This window comes from Rhagoletis pomonella, unplaced genomic scaffold (assembly GCF_013731165.1).
Source record: "Rhagoletis pomonella isolate Grant_MI unplaced genomic scaffold, Rhpom_1.0 Rhpom_scaffold_00007, whole genome shotgun sequence".
Classification (NCBI taxonomy): domain Eukaryota; kingdom Metazoa; phylum Arthropoda; class Insecta; order Diptera; family Tephritidae; genus Rhagoletis; species Rhagoletis pomonella.
In genome coordinates this window covers 65,882,817-65,899,539 of record NW_023458561.1, presented here as the reverse complement: position 1 = coordinate 65,899,539, position 16,723 = coordinate 65,882,817, and the positions used below count along the sequence as shown (strand labels likewise).

At 35.5% G+C, this 16,723-nt stretch overlaps 1 protein-coding gene across 1 annotated transcript in view; it reads right to left on the bottom strand.

Moving 5' to 3' along the window:
• Positions 1-16,723, bottom strand: part of LOC118743970 — a 25,908-nt gene that overhangs the window by 8,554 nt on the left and 631 nt on the right. The window lies entirely within an intron of this gene.

Sequence of the window (16,723 nt, the reverse complement as noted above, 5' to 3'; positions counted from 1 at the left end):
AAAAAAAAAAAATAGAAACATGTTCTAGAATTAACGAACTCTTTTTTTTTTTTTTGATTTTGTATAACAATGAAATTTATTGCGCATCAAAAGTGACTCAACCCAATAACAAACAAACGAATTGGACAGTTATTTTTAGGATTTTTTTTGAGATTTTTTTTTTTTTCATTAAATTTCGGCTTGCATACTAATTAAAAGTGGAGCAAAAACTTTAACAAAACAAACGCTTATGCATTTCCTCTGTTGAATCGCTTAGTTCCAAAAAAATACTTCCTGTGGTATGCATAACACATTAACAGCAGCACCAGCACCACCACCACCACCACCACCAGCACCAACAACAACTGCAACAACATCAATTGTACATCCATCCTCGACGAGCACTTCACCGCGCGCAATGTGTCGATTGTTGAGTGCTGCACCCTCCAGCCCTTAACACAGACGAGCGCCGCCGCGCCCGTTGGCCACATGTGCTACATTGCAACCCTAATTTTGAAATTTAATGAATGCACTCTTTCGTATTTTTTTTCTATTATGTATATGTGTAATTTTAGTTTTATATGCATTTGTCCTTGTACCATTATTTCTCGATTTTGATTTATGTAATTTTTGTCTGTCCGCTTGAATGCCGCGCATTTTTATTACACTTTGTTTTAGCTGTGTGTTTTTTTTTTTTGTTTTAGCTGTTGGTGCTCTAGTTCCTTTGAGTGGAAAAATCAAGCAATCAACCCTTTTTTTTTTTTTAATTTAGTTGCTGTTGAAGTGCCTATCTTGGGCACCCAGGCTGTCACTGATGGTGTTTCCGATTGTGGTACTTCAGCAGTTGGTGCTTTTGTTGTTGTTATTGTTCGAAGCAATGATGAGGTATGCGCTGTCGAGACTGGTGTGAGTCTATTAATGGATGATTTCGTGGAAATTTTCAGGAATGAACAATGTGTTCATGTTCGATTAAATGAAGTTAAAGCTGCTTTTATCTCGATCGCTGGAATATAAATTTGTCGCAGTTCAAAGAGTGGCGAAAGAATAATGTAGTTGCTGAGGCTAATGAAATTAAGTTAGGAGCTAATTTTTTGGGTAAGCAGTTTAATCGAACAGCACATATGGATGAGAGTATAGGACAGGTTTCGAATGCATTCTATTGGAATGGATAAGGGGAAAAAATAGAATAGGATATGATAGGATAAGAAAGAATATTTAGGTTAGGATAGGATAGCATAGCGCGAATATGAACTTGAACTTCTAGACACAGTGTCTTTATGCTTAACTAAGTACTTCGAGGATTATCAAAAAAACCGGCTGTCAATTTATAATTTCTTACGTTTTTTCCTTTGTGCGATCATTTTCCATTTCCTCTCAGTAGTAGTTCCTCTACATAATAAAAATATATGAAAGCCCTTGATTTCGTTATAAGTAAAATTGCTTTTAATTTCATTTTACACTCACCTTCCTGCTCTTGATTTTTCTCATAAACATCCCAGTCACTCAATCGCGTTCGCTATCAAAGTCTTTTGTTTGCTGCGCCGCGGTCGTTGGGCGCATAATCGTCGACGAAACACACATTGACGAAACATTTAATTGTAAAACCAATGCAATTATGGACTATTCATTGCAAGCGTAAATGCAATTTAATTTCCAATGTCCGAAATACATAACTGAAATCCATACTCATTACTGCCGCTGCATGCATTCGTTTCGTTGGCACTCAATGGGAAGCGCACACAAAACGCTGAGTTTACAAACAAATGCAAGTTTAATCTACAATCACATCCCACCGCTAAACAGTTAAGCGCATTTAGCTAAAAAAAAAATTGACCGGAAATAATTAAAGTGGGCAAAAGGTTGCTTGGCGAATTTGCATTTTACCCTCCAAAACGGACGTTTTTTTCAACGGATATTGCAAAAGTGCATAATGTTGCATTGTTGAGCACTCGAATGTGCACACTGCATACTATGTAAATATAAAAAACAAATACACTCACGTGTGTTTGTGTGTTTTGCTGCGCATGCGTGAAAGCGCACTGAAGCGTAGTAAAGTGCGCCGATTACACCGACAACCAATGCACTTACATATGTATGTACATACGCCGCTATACTTGGCCCGTTTGCAAAGTTTAACTATTCATGTTTTGAGGGTTAAAGCAGAAACTGTTGCGCGCATGCGTGAAAACTTATAATTTGATGCACAATCGTTAACTTGTAAGTTCATCAAATGCAAAAACTTTATTGCATAAATATTAAAATGTGTGTTTTAGTTTACTGTTTTCAAGGCATTGTTGTTGCTTTTATGGTTTTGTTGTGCGAAAATTTTGGTACGTTTCACATAAGTTGCAATTCAATTGCAGTGGCCGACAGCTGCCAACCCGACCACCTTTGTGCACACCACCCGCTCGATTATGTAGCCTCGCGATAGCCTGGTGTGTTACTGTTATTCGCTATTGTTTTGTGCTTGCCTAAGGTACAGTGGAGCAAGCTAGTCGACTAATTTATTAAATTGACTCTATGGAATAGTATTTCATTTATTCGATGGGTGCCTAGTTTCACTGACTTATCGACTACAAGATTTGGAGAGACTTCACAACACAGCGAAAAGCAAATTCGACTTCGATAAGCTATAGTCATGACGAGTATCCGAGAAATTTTGCTTTCGACTCTCAGTCCTATTGATACGACGAAGCGCATAGCGCCGCCTCGGTAGAGAAACGCCCAGCATACCAAACCACTTTGCTATCACGGGCGACTCGAACGACAGTTATGCGAAGCCAGGAGAAGACTGGGGATAAGATATTTCTTTTCAAGAAGATTCGAGATGTAGAAATATGTGAGCGTGAAGGGCTGGAGATGACGATGATCAAAGTCTTGCAAGAGCCGGTCCAGAGTGCATTTTAGATAAAGAGGGCCACAACTGAACGCAACACAATAAAACAGCAATAATGAGGATTAAGAATAACAAATCCCATGGAGGTAATACCAGCAGGCAGCGGCAAATATGCGGTAGCAAGTAGTTTTCACAAGTTTTAGACGCAATGTGGTCTTATGCTGCCCGAAGATAGGAGTCTTAGCGTACTTTGCTTCAATTACCACGGAATGAGCCTTCTTAAGATTGCCTATAAGGTTCTACATCAGTACGGCTTAAAGCCTGGAAAATCCACCATATTTTTATACTTTGGATAAGGAGTGACGTTGGGTAAAATTCTATACATGCGCTACTCGAGAATATTAGACAAGCAGACTAACCTTCATGTGACTTCTTGAATGTTATCTTGACAACATCATTTATCAGCATACAGATTCAGGTATAGCGATAAAAGTAGGCAAGACAAAGTCTTTGGCGAATTGCGACAAACATTTAAGAACGTTGTCTAACTAAAATCCAGCTTACAATAATGTTTTACTGAAGATCAAGCAAAAATAACTCTTGCCACCCCAGGTGATACTTTGGGCTTAGAGCAGCCAATTGATAAGTAGAGTCCTCTAGAATAGGTACACTCAAAAAAAGGGCAGCTAAATATGACGTAAACTTTTTTCTCAGCGCAGAGTCCTTCCGAAAAAAAGCTTCTCCAGTGTACTTGTATTTGTTGGAAATTTTCGAAAATCACATAAATTTAGATGCATTTGTGTTTACCGCCTAAACACTGTACTTCAATAAATTTTTGTTGACAAGTTGCTGCACTGTTCGCAATTAGTGCGTTCTTCCGTGTGAAATTTGGCCATTGTTTTCGTACTGCTGCAATAGAAAGCATTATAAGTAGACAAAACAGCAAAAAAAAAAAACAAAAGCAATGTTACATTTCTTTCAACATCTATTGTTGTTAGGATTTTCATGCAATTCGCCTTTAGATTTTTTTTTGCCGCCGGCGGCTTAATGCCGTAACTTTGTGAAGCGCGTGCGCACACGTGCATTTTTTTCTCAATTTAATTAATTTTTTCCTTTTTCCACATTCATTTTCATTTTGCCTGTTTCTTGCAATTTTTTGTGATGATTGACGACTGCCAACAATTATTACGCATCAAGTGACGCAACAAACTCTTTTTTTTTTTTTTTTTTTTTTTGTGCCAACGACGCATTTTTTCCCTGCTCATTGTTGTGGTGGATTTGTGTTTTTTTTTAGTTTTTTTTTTTTGATTCATAACTTTTCCTTTTTTAGCATTGCTGGCTGGCTGTTAAATAAACGCCAGCGGCTGGCTGTCAAATAAACGCCAGCGGCTGTGTGTACCTGAGTGCCTACAAATATTCCCTTCCTCGTGGCATTGCTGCTGCTGCTGCGGTCCACACACATGTCAACGACGTCATTGTCGCATTGATGAATTGCTGCCAAGCGTTTGTGATGTGAAAAGTATGTAGTAGAGTGGAGTGAATTATGCCCGCACGTTGTTTTTTGTTGCATGCAACATGCCGCCACGCACTCTTTCTGCTAATGCCATTTCACGCTAAATAAAGCAAAGTTGAAGCGATTTTTTAGGGCATTAATTCGCATTATTATTTTGCTGATTTCTTCGTTGATTCGAGCTGTCAGTAAGTGCGATTGGTACCTCTAATCGATAATAATTGCATTTCCGTGACGATTTCATGACAATTGGCGAAATACTTTGCTCTAATCGCATTTTCGTATTTTAAGTTTAATCGGTACGCAACTGTCGAAAAAAAACTGCTAAATTAATATGTATGTACATACATATGTAGGTAAGTATTTATTTATGAATGCACTAAAGCACTATAACGTGAGAAGACCATTTCCTGCTTTTCTTTATTTTCTTCCCCCAGGAATTGTCTTGCCTGGCAGGAGCCCTTGCAACAAACAAACATATGTTTGATTTCTTTGCCCTGCCCTCATTTTGTGTCCTAATCATGAAACCCTAGATTATCCTTTTACAGTGTGCACATTAACACATTAGCCACATGATGTCCTTTCCCAACAAAGCAACCATTGTGAAGAATAATATACTTTCTTTTGTGATAAAAATGTTCCCCTGAAACTCTTCTATACATACCCGAAGATCTCCAGTAGCGTCTAGTGTACCCTAATTGTGCGCGTTGCTTAAAGAGTAATCACTCTTTCACTCGCACCACATATGCTACTTTTTCTTTGATAAATTATTTGGGAAATGTGTTTCAATTAAATTTTGAACTAATTAGGAAATGCTATTTCCGCTGAAGAAAAATTGGAAAATTCGATTGAAAGTTGCTTCATAAATTTGCCATAATTACTTTAGTCTATTAAAAAGTTGCTTTTTACTTAGAACTTATGTGTTAATATATGCTTTATGAGTGTATTCGATCAGAAAATATTTTCTTTTAAGGCTTCTATAAAAATTAAAAAAAAAACTTTAAAATAGCATTGTTTTCAAAAAAGGCTTAGTCCGCACCTTTAAATTTTAACCATCTGTCCATTCCGGGGGGTCGCTGAAATTTGTTATTTTATTTTGACCAGCCTAATGTACATACATTTGTATGTGTATAGGTATAAACATGCATACATATATACAAAATTGTTTGACAATTTCAACCTAATGCGTCCTCTTAGCCATAATTGTACTTAATTTTCATTTTTTAAATTAGCCATTTAATGCAGTTTTACAAGTTTTTCTGTTAATTACTTAGGCACTTAGCAAACGAGTTCATACACATTTTTATTATCACCCAGTTGTGATATAAGTATTTACATACATATGTACACTTTGTATGCCATGATATAAATTGAATGCTTGGCATGACAAGTAGAGCATATTCCATGCGAAAAATCCATGATTTTCAGCATTAACACAAATGCAGCTCCGTATACATACCCTTGTCGGCAGCTGATTAAGTCAAGTGCCATTTTGACAAGTTTTGACTACTTTTTTTTTTGGTTATTTAATGTTTATGTTTTTTTTAATAAAAGTCTAGAGCACTTTATCTATCGCCACATAAATCCACATTAAAAACTACCTACAAAAATTATGAAAATTCAAAAAACTTTAACATTTGCACCAAAAAATTGTAAAGTTTTTATTAAAAATTTTTAGAAAAAATTTAGGTATGCAGTTTTGTTAAATTTTTTTAAAGTTCAAATTTCAAGACACTAGAAAATCGCGTTGATTTTTAATAATTTTTTAGGCTGACGGTGTTGTGCATTTTCTTTCATATAAAACATGCTCGACAATTTCGTTTTTATGGGAGAAAATGCCTAGCACCATCAGCAAAAAAATTATTAAAATCAATCCTTGAGTCTTGAAATTCGCACTTTAATGAGCTACCAAACTGCATACCCCAAATTTTTTCTAAAAATTCTAATGAAAAGTTTAAAATTTTCGGGTGCAAATGTTAAAGTTTGTTAAATTTTCATAATTTTTGTACGAAGTTTGAAATGTGGATTTATGTGGCGCTGGTTAGATAAAGTGCTAACTTTTAAAAAAAAATATAAAAATTAAATAAACAAAAGAAAAATAGCCAAAACTAGTCAAAATGGCACATGACTTATTCAGCTGACCACAAGTGTACATACATACATAATTACATACATTGGTGACAGTAATGACCCAATAAACAACATTGTTTTTGCATTTTTAAATCTCCAAACCCACAAATGCAAGCTGCTTTAACTGTTACCCAGAAAATAAAACAAAATCAAAAATTATTTTTTAGTTCCAGAAAAATTTGTCACATTGTCTTTGACTTGATACTGCCACCATGCGATTCACGAGCACAGCCAAACAGTATGACAATCAAACACACATTTTTTTTTTTGCGTTTTCTTCAAACTTTTGTCTCTTTTTTTGCTGCCATAATGGCAACAAAGTTGCATTACTTAATCAACTAAAAGTTGCATTTACATTTGATGTCATGCAGACAAATGTGTCACAGCACTCAAATGCTGAGCGTTGCATGCACGATGATGGGATGGAGGTATGTTGCATGTGTTGCCTACATAATTCTCCTCCTCGAAAAAATCTTTAGTTGTCATAGATTTTTTTACGAAAATTCAAAAGCGGGAAACACATAAGTACATATGAATGTATACTCATAAAAGTTGTTTATTTATGTGGACGTTGTAAGTAGCACTTATTTTTGCCACAAATCCATAGGAACTATTTACATATGAGTGACTGGCAATTGCACATTTGAGATACAAACATTTGTATATCTGTTTGTTAACTGGAGGCGTTTAATTTACATAAGTTGACATGCGTGAAAATTTTGAATGATTTATGAGATTTACTATAAATAGTTAAATAATACTTTGTGGGGGTATTTAGATGTCAAATTTGAAAAAAAAAAAACAAAATATCGAAAATAAACAAACAAGTAACGCTAATAAATGTAGTTATTTGCAGCGCAGGAGGCTTACTTAAAATATTATCAATAAACTTGGCCTCAAAGCTCGGCAGTCACAGTTTTCTTTGGAGCAAAATGTTTGAGGTTTTCAGAAACTGTTATTTCATGAAGCGAATACATGCAATACAATATTTTGATTAACGATTTAGCTAACGAAGTTGTTAACTAAGATGTAGAAAGTCAGCATGGGCTATTGCGTGGGCCACTGTGGGATTGGAGGCAATGCAGTTGCTGACGAGTTGGCGCGAATAGGATCCTTAACAGCTTTTTAGGTCAACAGTTCGAAAACCATAATTTGTGTGCAAGTACACCCCACATGTAGTAGGTAGTGGGTGGAGGTGGGAAGCTATATACAAGCCAGGTTCTTTGGCTATCCCTTCAATATATCAGACATTGTTCAATTTAACAGATATGACGTTATATTCTCTGGTCTGATCTTAACCAGATTAGTACGGGACCACCTCTGAGACACTACCTTTCCGATGCAAAAAGAATTATCGAAATCGGTTGACGTGGTCCATGGTGGTTATGCGGTAACATACATAAAAAAAAACAAAAAAAAAATATTCCGACGAACTGATAACCTCCTCCTTTTTTAGAAGTCGGTTAAAAATCAATTTCATTCTCATGAAGAAGGAGGCGTGGTACCTTCCACATAAACTAAATTTTCATACTGCATTAAGCTGGAAGTAATTTCATATCTATTAAACAACAACAAACCATTAAACAAAATCCAAGAACGCAAAACGCAGAAATGATAGTTTTACTGCTTTTCTCTCTGCTTAAAGCCTCTTGAGGCACTTAATAGATTTTAACTGCGCCTTAATCTACAATGTAATTACATACATATATTCATATATGGTTCACTCAGCTGAATTACATACATATGTACATACATGTTGGTATGTATGACGAATATGAATCGCAAAACTAATGATGTGAAAAAGCTCTCTGAGTGAGCTTCTCTTACGACACAAATAAATGGAAGTCTGTAATTAATGATGCGCCATATGTGCTGACTGACTGACTAATTTAATTACGTACTAGCTAATGAAATCGCTTGGTAAAAAAGAACATATGTACTTAAATGTATTATTAGAAAAAAAAATAGCCATAAGCTCACATTACACTCTGTGTAAATCGTGGGATGCCTCAGAAATCTTACTATTCAGTCACTAACAAAAATTTTTAGTGAGTGAAGTTGTATGGTAAGAACAGTGAGATTTAACGCTTGAATACGCAACCATTACTACCTTACAATTAGTGTAACGATTCGTAAGTCTAAATTTGTCTTTAAATGTTGCGGGTCAGCGCGTTACCGCCTGCCATTGCAAACATACTTATGCGTTTTTAAACTATGTATACCTTGTAGTCACTCGGCTGTTCCTATTCGTATGAAGCAATAAGATTTCTTTTTTCAATTTATAAAATCTACCGAAAGTATTAAAAAGCTTCGCCCGTGGGTTGTGTTTTAATTGCAATTGATCTGAGTATATAGTGGTTGACTATGTGCATAGGCAATCGGAAGATTAAATGTACTTATTTAGGTATACTTAAGTATAGTAAATGTATTATTTGATGAAATTTATTTTATTTCTGAAAGTATGTGCGTTTTTTATATTCAGTGTTATTCAGTTTCTCTTAAAAATGCATACGAGGGCCACCTAAAAAGTTCTTAGAATACCAGAGAAAAAAAAACAAATTTTATCGGTAAAAATTACCTTATTGGTTTTAAAGATATTCTTCACAATGTTTTATATACTTTTGCATACGCTCAAACCAACAGGTGAGGCATTTCTCTCGCACTGAGATCGGTATCTCGAAAACATGGTATTTGAATGAGTTAACAACTTCTTCTGGCGACGAAAAGCGTTGTCCGTGAAGTATGTTATTGGCGTACTGTGAATGACCCATTAGTTTGACGTTTTAAGTGCTTTAAAAATAATCTGTTCAACGAGGTGTGTAAAAGCTCGCACTGGTTTGATGAAAGACCATTTGCCGTCAGTTGCCAAGAAAATGGTTGTAGTATACCGCTCAGAAATAACTGTGCTGCGTTCTTTTAACGCCGCTATAGCCACATGCGAAGAAAAAAGCGGCCATTTGGTGCGAAGTGTTTCTTGCGTGAACATAGTTGTAGTACTTTCGAAGATTTCTAAAGGTGATTGGCTCTTTCCGTCTAGTTCCTGCGCAAACATCTATTTAATTAACGCCACCTGTTACTATGATTAAACTGAATGAACTTGGCGTGTTAGAATTTTTGCAGCATTATGTGGAATCCAACGAGCCAAGGCGAAATGAATTTTTCGCCGTGGAAACGTTAAAATTATGTTCTGTGACTGGTTCTTGGTGATGTTTTATCACCAAAAGTCGAAATAGGCTCATCGATGTGTTAATCCGCGTCGAAAGTTGCAAACAATTATCTAACGAAAACCTTTTTTTAATATAATTTTTTTTTGGTTTATTTGAAACTTTGAAGTAACTGTAAGCAACAAAAAGAGCGCTCATACTAGGCTTGTTCCACACGACCCCGCGGGTGCCCAAAACAGCCCACAAAGCGAATATCTTCCACTTATGGATCGTAAATATCTTCTCCTTCGTGCCCGAAACAGCCCGGACTTTTTTTCCGGGCAGAAATATGCAAGAAGTCAATTTGAAATAAAAGAGAGTAACTTAATTTTACGCGTCCTAATTACCTAAACAGCCCGGAAAGCGTATGGAACAAACCTATTGTAAAATGTTCTGAGCTAGTTAGTGCTGTAAAATTTCAAAATTGACTATGCAAAGTTCAGACATTAGCGTTGCCAATTCTGAAGACTTGTGTAGTGACCCTCGTATGTACATACATACGTACGTTGAAAGTATCAAATTCAAAATGTCACTTATATGGTTTATTGAAAATGAACATAATATGCGTATGCGTGTTTACTCGTACATGTTTTATTTGGCCATATTAGTTAACTACAAAGACACTTTCATTCCCGATACTTCGCGGGCGTTATTGATGATCGCAAAGTCAGGTGTGTCGCATCTCCACGTAAATAATTAAAAGAATCTAGATATGGCTGCGTTCATTAGATGCAAATTCCATAAACGTGGTAAGCATACATATATATATGTATGTGTGTACATATAATGTACAAGTAATTATAATTTCAGTGTATGCACCTACAGACGTATGCACATTAGGGTGGTCCTTAAAAAAATCAAATGATCGATTTTTTTCAGTCTCACTCCCTCATTCGGTAATACCACGGTCACAGATATTACATTTAAATTTTGGTCCCGATTGGAGACGTCTAAGGCGTGTCGCACAGGGGGCTAAGTTCAGATTCCTCTAAGAAGACTCAAAAAATTAAAATTACTATTTTTTTCATGTAATAACCAAATTCGATACTACAATAGTCGAAAACATCACACATAAATTTTCGATTGGAGTCGGTTAAGACGATTTTGTAGGGTAATATGAACTTTGACCCCTGTGCGACACGCTTTAACCGATTACAATCGGGACCAAAATTTATATGTGATATCTGCGACTATAGTAGCATCGGAAATCTGATGTAAAAATTTACTTCCTACATTTAAGGACCCTCCTAATGTACACAAATAGCTAGATATGTATGTACATTAAAAATACACCCATTATTGTATTCGCGGCGAAAGCCTACAAACTTTTGATTTATGACTTTCCGAATCTAAGTAAATTTCAAGATCTACCCACCTTCACAAGGTTTTGTACTTCATTAATAAGACAAAATATTAAAATATTGAAAGTTTTTCAGTTAAAAATGTTATATGTACATATATATTTATATGTAGATAGCCGAAGCCCGATTTCTTAGAATAGTCGCAAAAGTGTAGATGTATACCCAAAAAGTCCACTATGTTATGTCATAACATTTATAAATTCAAGAAAACTTTGTCATATATATAAGAAGGCTAAAGGTGGAAGAGTAAGAACCCAGTCGATAAACTGAATGAACTCCAGACTTTTAAAGTCATTCCATAACTGAACTTTTGTCGAGTCATCGATTTTCGAAAAGTGCATTGCAATCGCGCGCATCGATATTCTAAAAAAAAAAATTACTCACAAATGCTTTGCCAATTTTCATTAAAGCGTGTGGGTGGTTACCAAATGCGAGTCCAATTAAAATGCAAAACCATTAATTCCATGCACATTGCATATTAACAAAATAACGAACATGAAGTACAGCTTCACCTAAACATTTAGAGGTATGAGTGTGTAAATTAAAAAACATATTCGCAAATTACGAGTCTTAGTTGATTAATCAAATGGCTGGGGCGAGTCTGCATGGCTGCCATTAAAAATGCCTGCTATTAGCGTACGATTGTGTGTCTACATATACATACATACATATGTATGCAAACATAAAAAAAAAAAACATTAAAATAAAAATTTACATTCATGTATCAGGGTATTGGTAGTTCATCAGACCGTGAAACTGAGAAGAAAAGAGAATTGAATATTCAATTTTCTTTTTGGTATTTTTTTTTTTGTTTTTTTTATGCTGAGCATATTTGCTGGGGTGGAACTAATGACAGCTAAGCGCTTGACACGCAAGACAGACGGCAAGCGTCTAACAATGAAATATAAGTAAAAATCAAATATTTTGCATTTGCCCACCCACAAATTGTTTGCTTTGACAATTAAAAATTATGTTAAATATTTTGCGTTTTTTAGAAGAATTAAAAAAATGCTGAACGATTGACGAAAGTGGGTCATAAGCGAAGCTAATCGAGATTCGAGATTGAGTGTTGAGTTCATTAATGTATGTATGTATTTGGTGTTAGGCTGTCAATTGAAAGTGAAGAAAGTTTTACCAGTATGAGCAATTTATGCGCAGTGGTGTTGAGAGATTTGCAAAAAATGTTGAGATTTTGTTTACATTTCATTCAATGACCAATGACATACTTACTTAAGTGATTGATTGGGGTTTCAATGGGGATTTTGTGGATTTCATTTTGAGATTTGCGTGTTTTAAGTGTATAGTATTTGTATAGCTCTCATATTAAATATAAAAAAAAAAAAACTGCAATAGTTTTACACTTGGCATTTTTGGCAGCTCGGGTAGATGAACAAATCCGCATACTGCTTAATATTTTGCAAGCACCATAACAACATCTAAACTATATGGTTTATTTTAATTATAGGAGCTGACTAAATTTTTTACCAAATTGCGGCTGGAGCGACCAATCTCAGCTATAAAAATATGTAATTATTTAAACTATTGCCATTCCACAGTCAATAGTTGAACTTTTGATTCATTGCTCTTTTGATATGTAAAAAGTTAACTGCAGTTAATCCGGATTAAGTCCGAGTTAATCCGGATTAACTCTGCCGTCTGTTTGAGCTTTTAGACGGTTTAAAATTTTTATCAGGTAATTCAAATTATATTGGAGCCAGAATGCCAATGTGGTCTATAAAATTGTACTCAAACTTTGAATGAGATTCATTAACATTCCGCAACGGTAAATTAAGAAAATATCACTATTTGCTCTCTGCAATAAAATGAATTACAAGTAATTCAAAAAATTTATAGTCTACATTTTTCTATTGGCATTTGTTTGTACAAACGTTCTTTTGTTTACAAGCAGCTTGCTGAAGTCAATGTTGTTGTCAAACATTAAAAAACAGGCTGTCCTAAGCGATTTGCACGTTGCCAGTACTCGATGTGATTTGAATTTGTAATTATTTGGTCTTAGAGTCAACTCTATACCGTTGAAATTTGAAGGCGCCCATAAAATTTTGTGAATGCAATCGATTACAAATGCGTTTGAAATTATTTTAAATTTAAATTTAATTTAAATCCTTTAAGTGGCATTTTGATTAGCTCAACAAGGGCATAAACGAATGAGTTACAAATAAAATAAATAATAATAAAACACTTAATTCTCGTCAAACATTAGCATGTCTCACTATGCAGTAGAATTTTAATTTAATTTGTGTGCGATTCACAATATATTTTTGTATATTTGCATACGTGATAGCCAATTGTATATGTATGTGTGTGTTTTTTAAGCTTACATATAATAACGGAAAGAGCTTACTACAAAGGTAGATACCTATATCGCCTTTAATATGATTACTTTTGGATTTTTAATTTAAATAGTTTAAACTAACTAAATTAGAAAAATAACTAAACAAATTTGTAAACAATAGCCGAGCAAACAAAGTTTATACTCACTACGGTCTTTAGCTTTCGGCTACATATGTCTGTAGCCATAGTTGCCCGCTGAACTTTTTTTCGGGACGAAACTTCATCAAAAAAGGGAGCTGAATGGAAAAAATTTTAACAATTTTTATCGCATTTTATTGGCATACAAGCAATGCTAGCAATATTTTACTTAATAAAACATGTTCATAAAAGCAACATTGGTTTCTAAACAATAACAAAAATTGCTTCAATAAAAATTGCGCGTTAAACAAAATTAACATACAATTTATCGCATACCACAACTGAGTGAAAGATCGACCTATCTCGGCAGCCAGTTTGAAAACGCCTTATCTCTGAAAACTTTTCAAGAACGTCCTACTTCAAAATCTGACTGAAGAATGCCCTATTTCAGAATTTTATTGAAAACCACTCCGGTATTTTATTTTCACCGGAATTATAGTTTAAGACTTTCAGCTAAATATTTCTGAAAATATTAAGATTTACGTGGGTTGGATTTAAAAAAGCAACCATAATATCATTTTGAGCCTAAACTCTTTTATCATCTGATGAGATATTTTGGGAAAAAATTAAAGTAATTTTATTTATAAAAAAGTCGATTTTTGGAGATATTCTAACATCGGCACTGGTTATTTATATCTTAATACTTTAACCAAATTTTTTTGCGGAAGTCGTAAAATATAATAGATTTTATAATTCCGTGGGAAAAACAGTAACTTATTTTGGCGATTCACTCGAATGTATATATGCAGATATGAATGTAATGAAAAGGAATGAAATTTGTCCATCTAGCTTGTTCCAGACAACACACTGTGCGGCGTTATGGTCTTAGTAAGATGCATTCAACAACTTTTAAAGAGTTAATGATGGATTAAAGCATGGCTGATGACTGGAATTTGAGGGGGCTCTATCTAATCCACAGGAAATACTACTTTGGGATCAGCCCCTTAAGCGTTGCATACAAGAAATCCACCTTAGGCTAGATATTCACAATAAGCTTAATATTGAAAAAGACTAGCGAGAATAGGATCGACACACATCATTTATTTGTCGACTCGAAAGCCGCTTTCAACAGCAGGAAAAATGTTGTCTCTATGCCAGGAAGTCTGAATTTGGTTTCCCAAAACCATTCCAGTTGAGATATTCACTACGCTCTTTTATGTGATTACTTTAATCTGATGTTGGAGAAGATAATAAGAGCTGCAGAACCGAACCGATAAAGTATAATTTTTTTCAAAAGCGTACGATTACTGGCGTATTTTGTTGAGCTCGTCCAGAACAGTGCCAATCAAGGAAACGACGGAGTGTTGGAGGAAAGCCTAATATTTTTAATTAGGTACCGCTACTTTACATACGATAGTTACTAGATCGATAAATATCGATAACCGCATGATATCGTTTTATCCCTAAATAGGAGAGCCATTGTTATCCGCCAAAAAAAGAAGACAAACCCATAAAGAATTGGGTCCTTAGCATGTCCACTGCTTGTTAAAAAATATTAAATTTTTATCTATACAAGCGTACGTATGTATATGTACATATGTATGCATACGAGTATTAATCCGCACGTAATTGCATACGATTGTTGTCTCTTTTTTTTTGTCATTCGGACCAATAAAAAACATCAAATCGTCACAATACGAACATGTAACTGTCATAAAACTGTAACTATAATTCAATATCGATGCTGTCAGGACAATTACCGAAATGTTACTTAATGTAAAAGTGTCTGTAACAAAAGAACAATAGGCACGCAATGAGGTAATCACTCAATGCCATGCAGGGGATGGGATGCTGCAGTAAAACAGTAAACGCCTCAGCAAATGCAGCTCAGCATGTGGCAGGCGGCATGCTGCAAATGTTGCAACACTAATACAGTAGCGCCAGCAGATATTCGTCGGTGCATAGGGAGTTGCAGCACGTCCACAGGCAATTGTGCATTGCAGCCAGAGGTGGAAAGGTTATGCAACATAAATATATGTATATAGTGATAATGACGGTCGACAAGGGCTGCTGTAGTGTACATACATACATACATACATACATAGAGGAACCGATTCGTACTTGCGGGACGAACAATTTGCCTGTAGGTAAATCGGTTTTAGCTGTCCAAAGCAAAAATAAATCAGAAATGCAACTAAAAATTATTGAAGATTTTGAGAAGTGAACCTTGTAATTATGCAGCTCGTAAATTTGGTGGCAATCGAAGCATTCAACCGAGCAACCACCATTGGCGCGGTCACCGGTGTCCCATTGGAGGACGATCGACGGTGATTAAAAGCCAGCAAAAATTTGAATTTGAAAAAATATGGTAAAGAGGAGGATTGTAGCGATGTGATTGCCCTATTCGGCTGGACAGACAGACAAATGGCTAAGCAGTTAGACAAATAATGGTGTGTAGCTGGGCGGTCAAACAGCTGTGCCATTAATTTTTGTCGTTGTCCCCTTGTTGTTGTTGTTGTTGTTGTTGTTGTTGTTGTTGTTGGTGCTGTTTTTCACTGTCATTGGCCGGCCTGCGAATTTAACACGCAGCGCTCACTTGCCCGCTTTCCATTCAAACTTTCTTCCATTGTGTATAGGCGCATGCTTACGTTCATATGTATGTATGTATGTATAGATGTACGCATCTGTTCATAAACATAACTACACACAAATCGTCGTTTAAAGTACAAAACCGCGTATCGTCATTCTGCAAAAAAGGCTCAATCCTTATCCATTCGTCCTGAAATATACCAGCCAGAAATGCGATTGCTTTATAAAAGAGAGAACCATTTTGAAACATGAGTGTCTTTAGTCTCTAGAAAATAATTTATGCGGTTTTGCATTTTGTTGATACGCGGTTTTGTACTTTAAATGACGATATGTATGTATGTACTACTGCTCTTCACCACTGCGCATGCGTGTGATCCTACACTCGCGACTACACGACTTTGATTGACGGCTGACATGATCATCACCATGGCCATGACCATCGCAGACAGACAGATAGATAGTCCGCTTATTGTTGGCTCAGACTGTTGATGAGATCGGTGCTTGACGTGTGAAGAGTGCACGCACGCATGCGTGACGTTTACAGGCGTAAAATGATGACAACGATTCCACTACGGAACTCAGAAGAACAGCGCATGCTTGTAGTAGTTCAACCATGTTTTTTGTAGTCATTTATGACGAATGTTCTGCGGACTTACATACATACTTTACACGCTTTCGCACTTAC